The sequence below is a fragment of the Pteropus alecto genome, unplaced genomic scaffold (genome assembly GCF_000325575.1).
Source record: "Pteropus alecto unplaced genomic scaffold, ASM32557v1 scaffold45, whole genome shotgun sequence".
Taxonomy (NCBI): domain Eukaryota; kingdom Metazoa; phylum Chordata; class Mammalia; order Chiroptera; family Pteropodidae; genus Pteropus; species Pteropus alecto.
Window position 1 is genome coordinate 20,564,167 of NW_006442491.1, and position 10,067 is coordinate 20,574,233.

At 42.5% G+C, this 10,067-nt stretch overlaps 1 protein-coding gene across 3 annotated transcripts in view; it reads left to right on the forward strand.

Annotated features, from left to right (window-relative positions):
- The window catches only part of RALY (RALY heterogeneous nuclear ribonucleoprotein), a 72,911-nt gene that overhangs the window by 19,249 nt on the left and 43,595 nt on the right, over nt 1-10,067 (forward strand). The gene's annotated exons all lie outside the window — the stretch shown is intronic.

Genomic DNA, 10,067 nt, shown 5'->3' on the forward strand with positions numbered 1-10,067 from the left:
TATATATATACTATATAGTCAAAGCTATATATATGTAGTTATATATATATAGTTATATAAGGCACAACAAGCAAAGGCTTCTCACAGATGTTGACATTTGAGTTTGTCACTGAATAGGCAGTATTATCAGAGGAATGGAGAAGGGCATTGCATGTGTTAGGGAACAGCATGGGGAAAGGTAAGAAGTTGATAGGTGACACTCTGCTGTAATTGGAGTACAGTGTGCAGGGAAGGATATGGTAGAGGATAAGGATGGAGTTTAAACTTTATCCTGTAGCAGAGGTGATCCATTGAGGGTACAGGGCTATGGTATGAGTGTGTATGAGAGATTGGGAGATAGGGAGATTGGAGACAGTAGATTAGAACAGGTGTCAGCAAACTGTGAGCTCTTGGCTCAGTCCAGTCTGCTACCTCTTTCCATAAAGTTGTGCTGGAATACAGCCATACTCATTTGTTTTCATCTATGACTGCTTTCATACTACAGTGGTAGAGTTGAATACTACAGAGACTGCTATAGCCCACAAAGCCTGAAGTACTTATATGTCCCTGTGCAGAAAATTTTGCTGACCTCTGAATTAGAAGAGAACTGTGAAAGTTCTGTAAGAGAAGATAAATGTTAAGACTAGCCCTGAAATGGATTGGAGGTGTCAAATGAGACTTTTCAGAAGAAGGGACAGCATGATTTACCAGAGAACACTTACTCTACCTCTCAAAACTTTGTAAAGGTCAAATATACCAGAAGTCACCATTGTCATAAAAGGACACAGGTATCCTTAGAGCTTTGACCCCTCTGTTTATTTGTCTGTCTCTTCTACCACTCTCCCCTACTTGGGAACAGGGAATATTTAGTTGTTTCCCTGCATCCTCAATGAGTCAGTTACTGTCTATTGAATGATCCTCTAAAACTAAGTTCCCATATCTGTGAAAAGGTCTGGATTTGCCCTTATTAGCTATGTGACCTTGGGCAAATCACTTCCTGGGAGTTCATAAGAATGTGAATAGAACAAAAAAGAATCAGATTCTTTTCATGGTGCAGGGCTCTTAGTCTGCCACTTCTCTATGCTTCACCCCCAGTTTGTAAATCTGAGGGCCCTTTAATGGGAAAGGCAGATATCCTAGAAAAGCTTTCTGCACTCAAACGTAGTTTGAGTTGAGAAGTTGGGGATGGATGAGCAGAGAGTTTTGAACACTCAGAGCAGTTGGTGTTGTGGGAGAGGGGCTGATGGTACTTCGAGAACACCCTGTACCCTTCCCTTTCCCTAACTGCTGGCACTTGTTCTGGCCAAATTGAATTTATTTCTACTCTTCAACTCGAGTATATTAGGTCCCTGCAAAACTAAAGGCTGGATTTATTTCTCAGTCTTCTCTCCCAGCCAGAAACTGTTTACGTACCCCTTGATATCTCTTGGTGCCTCTTCCTGCCACTGCACTGTATCCCCCATGCCTTCCTTTTCTCTAGAACATTGTGTACCTGTCTGTCCTGTAGGACAGAAAAAAACACTTGATGAGGATACCAGTGATGGGTTCCAAACTCATTTCTCCCTTTAGCTTACTGTGCGACCTTAGCCAATTTGTTTCATGTCTCTGGCCCTTCTGTAGGTTCCAGTACAAATGACTTTAGCCACTCCTTAGAATTCGGGATGTTTTCTTTAAGACTCCAACTTCAGAGCACAGCCTTTCTCCTTTTTTCTTTTTACCCATGTTGTCCCCTCTCCTTTCGATCTAGAATATTTAATATAAGCCCATACCTCATTTGCTTGGAATTCACTACCTTTAACTGTGAGGAGAGTAGTCATATCTCTAGCTGTTTTTACTGGTGGGCTTCCAGAAACTGGTGCTCAGTCTAATTACTAGAGTGAAACAGACCCTGGGGGTCAGGTCCAGCTGACCCTAGAGATGTTCAACAAGGTACACAGTCTTTAAGATGGGCAGTTTAGTTCAATACAAACATTTGGCTCTGGGCATTCCTAATACAGTAGAGGAAAAAGGGCATGGCAATTTACATACTTTTTTTTCTTCATTTATCTCAAAACTCTGAGATAGGTGATACCCCTATTTCACAGATGTGGGAACTTAGTTTTAGAGGATCATTCAGTAGACAGTGACTGACTCATTGAGGATGCAGGGAAACAACTAAATCCCTGTTCCCAAGTAAGGGAGAGTAGTAGAAGAGACAGACAAGTAAACAGAGTGGTCAAAGCTCTGAGAGGATACCCAAGAGCAGTTAAGAAACAGTTCCTAAGGATATCCAGAACCAAGGCTCAAACTTACATTTGTCTGCATGATATTTCTACTATACCATGCTGCCTTCCCTGCAAAAGGGTAAGATGAGTTGGCAAACTCAAGTTCAAGTCCAGGCAGTCTCTAGAGTATGGCCACTGGTGGGGAGGCCTAGCCTTGGGATTCAGAGCTGGACATTAGTCCTAGGAGGGCCTGAGGTGTTGAGTGACTAAGGCAAGGCCTCTCACATGGACCTGGGTCCATTTAGAGAATAGAGCACATGATTTTGTGCCCTCTAAAAGGTAAAACCTGATGGTCAGCACTGATAATATCCTGGAATACCACAAGGAGCCCCATAGTCAACTCTGGGGTATAGGAGAACAGGGAAGAATGGTTACTATCCAGGGTCTCTGAGTAGGGGATGGGAATTAGGGCTAAGACTATATTAAATATTTTCTACCTGGAGTCAGAATTAGTTTGAGGACTGGATTTGAGTTACTGAATCCTACCCAAAGTGATAGTGATAGACAATGAGAGGGAAGGGAAGAGATTTTAGAGGCCGAAAGGAACCAGTCTTCAGGTTAAAAATGTAAGCCTGTTAGATTCTACAGATTATTCTACCTTACAAACTTGAACCATTTTCTTCTGAACACAGTCTGCAAATGCTGGCTCCTTGTCTTAGAGACCCTGTCTTTCTTTTTGTCTGACTGTGGCTAGGCATGCAGTCCATGGCTAGCACTGGGTCATAGCATCCTTCAGTCCTGCTGTTTCACCTTGAATCCTCTCCTGTGAAGCCCCTGATGGTGTTAGATTCAGTTTCTTCATCTGTGGTATACAAGGATTGGACTGCAAACTGAGGTCCTAGTGTTCTGTACTCAGGAGCTCCTTTACCCACCAGATCTGAAGTTCATTCTTAAAGCTAACTCCAGCCCCGACCCTTGGTATCTATAGTTTTCACATAACAGCTGAATCCCTACTAAGATTCACAGATTTTTTTATTTGTCCATCTACTTGTGATTTTAATTTTGGGGTAAAATAGTCACTATTCCTCAGATCCTGGCCTTCTAACTGGAACTGAGGTTCTTGGCCTGAGTCTACAAATGCAGAGCATTGTCATTGCTTTTTAAATACCTATTCAGAAACTGATATGTGAACTTGAAACTTGGAGTTCTAGGCTCCTCATTGAGGATAACCTCTAATGTCATTCTCTACTGTAGGAAGTCTGGGTGATGGGGGAAATGCCCTGACTAGGAGTAAGCAGACTGATTCTGGCCCTGCCACTGACTTCCTCCTGTGACTCTAGACAGATCCTCTCCCTACTCTGGTCATACTGCCCCTTCTGTAAAATGGTGGGGCCTCTTCCAGCTTTGGTCTCATCAGGGAAAGAAAGCCATCTTCTACACAGTTAGTTGTAGAGCACTGTCTGGCCTAAGCTTTGCTGTGTTGGTTACAGACTATAAAGCCCTAGATTCTTGCTTCCAACTCTGGAGGGGGAAGGGGAACCATCCAACTGTCTCATTAGCATGGAGAAAAGAAAACAGTAATTACTTGTGCCTCCCTTGATGATTCCTGTGGGTTGGTTCTTCTAGGGAAGGAGGAGGGGGAAAACGAGACAGCTTCAGCTGAGGAGGGAGAAATGCTCTTAGCTGCCCAGAAAATGCAGAGGCAAGAATGATTGTCTTGCACATCTGTTATATTCTCTGGACATTCCTCCAGGCAGCCTGCAGACTGCCTGGATTGAGTTTCATCTATTTATGGCATGCTTAGTGTTCTCATATGTGGACATGGGTTGGGTTCAAGAGCCCTAATGTTACTTGTCATTAAGAAATCAGCTGTCCTCCAGGGCCTCCTTTTGTGATGTGCTGGGCATCCTGACACCTGTCTTTGTTGGGAAGTAGAGGAGAGTTTTACTGAGCCATTTTGTGACCTGGCTACATTTTTATTGTGAAGGTCATCTTTTTAACTCCCAGTCAAGACAACCACTTGGTTTATTATGCCAGGACAGAGGCAACCACACAATAAGGCCACTCACAAGAGTCAAGGTCAGATAGCCTTGCGAATGGGAGGAGACCTGTAAAACTGCAGGACCATGGGGTATAGTTAAGGCTGGGAAAAGCATGCCTCCAGAGGGTTGAGGGAGAATTTTGAGGTTGTGGGGTGGGTAGCTGGAACAGAACTAACAGATTGGCAAGTGTGGCTTCTGAGATGAGTATTTTACTTTGTGGCCAGTCTTGTACTCCTTGAGGGGTGTGGGCAGTTGTGCACCCTCAAGTGCTGATTGTAACAAAAGTGTGTCTGAGGCCACCTGCAGGTGAGCCCCGCTTGATTGAGACTGGTGCTGTTATGCTATGATTATCTCCGGCAGCTAGCTCTTCACTCCTGCCGTGGTTGCCACTCTAGAGGCTTAGAGAACACAGCTTCTACCTTCCTTCCCCTCTCCTGAGGAAGATACACTTCAGCAACACCTCTTTCAATCAGTCTTTCTGCAGACCCTGGAGATTGCTCTACTCTAAACAGCAATGGTTCTAGAGGCACATGCTATTTTTTAAAAATGTGTTTTACAAATATAGGAGATAATTTCTTCTGTCAAAATCTCTCCTTAACCACCTGAAGCACTCTGTTTCTCTTGTCTCAGGCCTTTTGCTACCAAAAGTCTTTGATGTCCAGGCCGCAGTTCTTCCTAAAATTTTCTCAATTCACTTCCTAACTCTTTTCTTCTAGTCATCAGTTGTGGATTCCTGGTTTCCATAAACTCCTGTAGAAGGTGCTCCCTATTTATTCATTTTTTTTTTTTTTTTTGGTGGAATGATGCAACATAATAGCCTGGCCCAAGGGAAGGAAATCTTCTTTTCAGAGTAATTTATAGTCATCTGGGCCATAGTAAAGTGCTTCCCAGAAATAGGGATTATATACATACTCAAGGACACAGTGCATGCTAATTCTTACAAAGGTGTTCATAGCGTCATATTCCCTCCCAGCATAAGGGGCTTTTGATCAGGTATTTGTGTTTAGCCCAAGCACTTATGGTTTCTTGCCTATTTGTTACAGTCTTTAAGAACATTTTGTCGTTTAGGACGTGATATCCAGTTTGGCAAAAGCCAGCTCCTGTCTCAGCAGCTCCCCTATTGCAGCGGTAGGCAGAGAGCCCCTTGGGAAGGGCCTGGTTAGTAAAGTCTTGCAAGTCTGGAACTTGATGGTGCACTTACATTCCACCCTAGTCCATTTTTTCCCCAGGCATGCAAAACCAACAGTTGCTTCATCGAGTACAAAATGGGAGAATTTGGTTCATTTCCTAAAACTTTATTATTGGTGCCTACTTTGATATGCCGGAGGCCCCTTGTTTTTGAGCACAGGAAAGTGCAATGTATATAGTAGAAAACTCTTTGGAGTCAGACCTGGTTTCCAGTAAGTTCTAGTTCTTAGCTGTGCGATTTTAGACAAGTTACTTTACCTCTCTGAGACCCAGTTTCCTTCTGTGAGATGGAGATAATTCAACTGACTTCAAAGGGTTATTAGGAACAAATGAGAATAATTAAGGCTTTGTGCATAGGGCATGATAAATAAAAGGTAATAGCAAATGTGCATTTCTTTCCTTTCTCTTGGACTTTTTTTTTTTTTTTTTTTTTTGCTTATTTATCCTTTTGTGGTACTTAAAGGAATAATAATACCTATTATTGAGTCACATATGCCAGGCAGGCCCTGAGCCAAGGGCTTTCCTATGCTATGTCATTTATTTCTCCCAGTAACACATTTGTGAATCAGGAACCATTTTAAACAAGTAAAGGAAACTGAGGCATTGAAGGTAAGTGTCTAAGGTCACAAAGCTGGTAAGAGACAGAGCTGAGATTCAAACCCAGGTATCTGATTCTAGAGCCTGAGCTCTTCATCACTAAATTGGACATTACTCTGTTTCTGTTAACTTTCCCTGAGCAATATGTGACTTCTGGTGGTTTTTATTTTCTCTCTACTTGGACATGTTGGAATTCATGCGCATGTAGTTCTTTAGTTTTTTTAGTCACGATTAGTGCCTGGCTATCTTGATGGTGGTATAAACAGTGATATTGTGTCTGCCATAGCTCTTCCTAATTCTTCCACTCAGAGCAGATCCCCTCAGCTGAAATGTGGTATATCTCCCCTCTTTTAAAGAGACCATCCCTTCATTCCTTCTTTACTGTTCATATCAAACCGAATAGATTTTTTTTAAATTATACCATTCTTGTCAATCTTATTCTGTCTTTCAGCAGATACTTCAGAAGAGTAGACACTATCATGTTCATTTTACAGATTTGGAAACTAAAGGCCAGGAAGGTGAAATGACTTGTTCAAAGTCACACGATGTATTAGAGGTAAAGCTGCAACTAGCCTTTAGGTTTTCTGACTCTCAGCCCTGTGCTCTCTCTCTTAACTTAGTAAAAAGCGGGGTATAGGCATGTAATATGCAAATCAGACCTAAAGAGGTTTGAGCTGTGTTAGGACACAGGATCTAGAGAATTCTGAAGGGAAGATGCCTGCTTCACCCACATCTTCACTCCGGTTCATTCACACACATGCGGAATTCATCAGAAAGGGAGAAACTTTCCCCTTAGGGTTCAACACAGCTTTCATGACAGGAAACCATGGAGAAGGGTCCAGAGGATGTCAGTATCCCCTTATGCAAAAGAAAGATTAGCCGTACCTCGCCCCTCCCCCCCCACCGCCCCCTGCCACCAGGGCTTATTAGCCTGGAGTGACATTTGTAGAAAGAGCAGAGGAATAGTGAAAGAATCTTCTGACCTCTGCAAGCTTCAGCCTAAACCAGGCAAGGGTTGAGCTATGGCAGGGCAGAGGTGAGAACTGAGGATTGGAACTCTGAGGAACTTCAGTTTACCTTCTGCCAACAGATTTAGTTTGGGGTTTAGACAAACAAGTTCCCTTTATTTAAAATTTATAAAGAGGAATTCCTACTGCTGCTCTTGAAAAACAAAACAAATCAATCCTTGGTTCTGGGAACCAGAAGGAAGAAGAAACCTTCCCCAAATACTAGACCTCAGACATTTCAGTCCTGCCCAGGCATCCTTGTCCTTTTTATCTCTTTCCTTACCTCTCTCCTTTCACCCTTTTCTTCTCCCTCTTTTCTGCCCATCTTAACTGCCCGTCTTCCCTTCTTATCCTCCTCTCTCCTTCTCTTTCCCATAACTCTTAAAACAAGAATGAGAAAAGGGAACCTTTAACCAATAGATTAGTAGATAGTTGATATTACAAATACTGGGCTGAGAGTCAGAATATGGAGCTTAAGATTTTGGACCTTCTAGACCTCAGAGCAAAGGTTGGCAGGCAGTTGTTTATTCATTCCATTTATTTACTTACGTGTTTCCCAAATACTTATGTCTCATACCTGTCAGGCTCTGTGCCATATACTTGGACTATCCCAGCTAATAAGACCCTAAACTTGCCATAAGATCACAGTCTTATGGGGAAGGCATATCAGCAGTAAACGTCATTCCCCCTCCCACCCCCTATTCAAATTACTAGATTTTAAGGTAGAAAGAACCTTAGAGTTTATCTGGTTCTCCTAGCATGTTGCTACATAATGAAGCAAGGCAGATCATGAAGTAAGCAAACGCGTAAGACTTTCCAGTAAAGTAAAGCAGACCTAGGTTCAAATCCTAGCTCTGCTACTTACTAGCTATTTTACCTTGAATGGAAGAGCTGTTAAAGACCTGGCTGGGAGTCTCCCATCCTAACTCTTCCCCTTTCCTCTCCTGTTATCACATTGATTCTCACAAAATCCCTCTATTATAGGCAGGATGGGAATCGTATTCTCATTTTGTAGCCAAGGAATCTGAGGCTCAGATTAGAACCCAGGTCTCTTTTTAGGAGATAGATACAGTCAAGTGTAAGGTAAGAGTAGCAGGCATGAGAGCAAAAATCCTAACTGACCAGGTCTCCATTCTCTGGAAGCCGTATGAATCTTTATAAAAAAGAAGAAACGGCGGGACTGTAGTTTTGAGGCCAGAGCTGGATGTAGTTACAGCCAGAGATGTCTCAAGAACATGACAGAGTAGTAAGAAAGGGTTCAGGATAACTTCATTGATTTGCTAGGCTTTGAAGAAGTATTTAAATATGTACAAAGTATGTAGTACATATATAGAGTAGATAAAAAATGCCTGAAGGGAATCGTTACAGGTGAGACAATAGCATGGACAAGAGTATGGGTGCCCATGGTAGATGTAAGGCAAATTATGACCAGATTGTGGCATACCCAGAGAGTGAGGCTGAGGCGATTGGGAGCTATGACTTGTTTTTTTGGTAGGGGATTGGCATTAGGAACATTAGTGTGCCAATGTGGGCCCAATGTATTAGAGCAGGAGGGGTGGGGGAATACTAGTGAAAGAAAGACCAAGGAAGAGGCTACCATAGCAGTCTGTCCTTGTAATGTTAGTAAATTTTCAGAAATATTCTAGCAGTGCAGGCAAGAGATAAATGAGATCCTGAACCAAGAGGAAGTTGACACAGTAGGGAATAATGAACAGTTTGGATGTAGAGCTCTTACATCAAAAAAACCCACGAGGACTTGTCAATTGTGGGAATGGGGAATGAGAGAAGGAGGGGTTGGAGAGCATGAACATTTGGAGTCTAAATACTTAGGAGAATAGTTATACCATTTGCTGAACTATGGAGGCTGGGAGATAGGAGATGAGTTCAGTTTATTGACATGTCGAATAGTGCTGATAGTCCATTCTTTTTACCACCTACCCCCTAGTGACTCTGCCTTTGTTTTTTGACCCAGGCTTACAGAGAACCCTCAGTTCCATGTTGTTTGCTGATTTGTCCCAGGCCTGGAGCCCCCCACAGATCCTTCCACCCATGTCTTATAACAACTCTCATTCCCTCTCTGAAATAAGGTAGTGCATGTAAGGTGCTTAGCCTTGTACCTAGTCTGTTTCAAAGTGTGCATTAAATGTTAGTGGCTATGAAATGGCTGTTATTGTGGTTATAGCTTTGTGATTATAGTAGCTAGAGAATTAGAGAAGCCTCTGGAACCACCTGGCTGAAGGACTCAGGAATCATTCAACTAGTATTCACTAAAAATTCTGGACTGCAAGTAAATGGAGAGGATCTCAGGCTTCGGTGTAAATGGGAGCTCTAAGCCATGTCAGCTAGGACTGGAGAACATGTTTCCTGACTTTTTTCTTCTGTTTTTGGGAGTTGGCATACTATGTGGTTAGAAGGACAAGCCCTGGAAGTTGGACTTCTGGGTTCGTGTCCCAGCTCTGCCATCAATTAACTGTGTGACTTGGGCACATTCACCTTTCCATGCCTCAGTTTCTCCATTAGTAAAATGGGGACTATAATAACACACCAAAATTGTCAAGATTAAATGAGTTAATACAAATAAAGAGTTTACAACAATCTCTGGCATGTGCTACTGTTCTTCTTACCCCAAAATCACCTCTACCCCACATTCCAGGTAATATATAGGGGTTTCTCTATTCTTCAGCCATCCTCATCCAACAAAGGGAATGAAGAAAGAAACCTGAAACCAATCTCAGTGCTTAAAAGATTGTCTCAGCTGGGTTGCAGATTATCTAAACCTGGAGGGACCTGGTCCAGGATTGAGATAGAGTTGTCCTGAAGGCCTCAGTTCCATTCCCAGTTTTGCCTTTGACTTACTTTGATCTTGGGCATGTCACCTAACCTCTGAGCTTCAGTTTTCCATATGTAAAATAGGGAGAATGTATTTTTAGTTTCTCATTCTTCTCAATGCTACATTCTAGCTATATTGACTTTCTTGCTCCTTAAGCATAATAAGTATATTTTTGCTTCTTACCTCAGGGCCTTTGCACTTGTTCCTCCTTTCTAAAACA